The sequence below is a fragment of the Charadrius vociferus genome, unplaced genomic scaffold (genome assembly GCF_000708025.1).
Source record: "Charadrius vociferus isolate BGI_N301 unplaced genomic scaffold, ASM70802v2 scaffold975, whole genome shotgun sequence".
NCBI lineage: Eukaryota > Metazoa > Chordata > Aves > Charadriiformes > Charadriidae > Charadrius > Charadrius vociferus.
The window spans coordinates 24960-25924 of NW_009648454.1; positions in this window are offsets into that span (position 1 = coordinate 24960).

The window sequence follows — 965 nt, forward strand, 5'->3', positions numbered from 1 at the left end:
AGCAGCCCATGGAGCTGCCAGCCCTGCCGCTGCCCAGTGCCACCCACAGGGACGGAATGGAGCGGCCAAAGGGCTGCTGACTCCTTGACCTTCACAGATCTACACTGCTGCTGGAGAGGAGGTGAGGAAGAAACGGTCACCAGCAGGACACAAATTAAAGCTCATGGAAGCCCAGGTGCCCTGTGCTTTGGGGCTGCCCACCGGCGCACTGCCTAGGCAGGCAGCACCCAGGATGGTCACACGTCACACCACAAGCCTGCAGGACATTTTTCAGCTTGTAACCACGTGCAGCCGTGTACCCTGCAGGTGATTTGCTACCAAACAAGAAATGAAAGGGCTTTAATGGGGTGAAATGTCTGTGTGGCTTTACTGTGTGAGCTCTCCCTGGGGTTTGCCACCACCCTGTGTCCTCCGGCTGTGGCACCGGCCCAGGTCCTTGCCCTTGGAGGCACCTCCATTTCCCTGTGTGCTCCGGGTGCAGCATGGCACCCCGAGGCCCCTCGCTGGGGCTGCCCTCTGCCTCGGCGAACCCCTCCAGCAGGTCCCCGCTTCCACAGGGCCGTGGCTCCAGCCCCAGCTCGTGACTGATTGTCCCCGCGCAGCAGAATGGGGACCTTGGGGCTGCCTGGTGGGCATTGCCCCTTCTACAGCAGCTGGGCTTGGGGCTGGCAGGCGCACCCCGGCCACCATGGGCAAGAAGCCCCGTTGTGGCACAAGGGGCGCATGGCTCAGCCTCCTGCCTGCCTGGTCCCTCTCTAGGTATGAGTCAAGCGAACCACATTCCTTCTGGCTGTCCCTCCACTCCCAGACGTTTGAGGAACTGAAGGGGACTGCACTGTGACAGGGCTGCCCGAGCTGGATGAAGGTCCTGGGCCGACCTCCAGCCCCAGCTGGACTCTGCACCCCTAGCCACACCTTGGTGCCCCAGCCAGACCCCGCGCCCCAGCCATGGAGCTGCTGAGCGT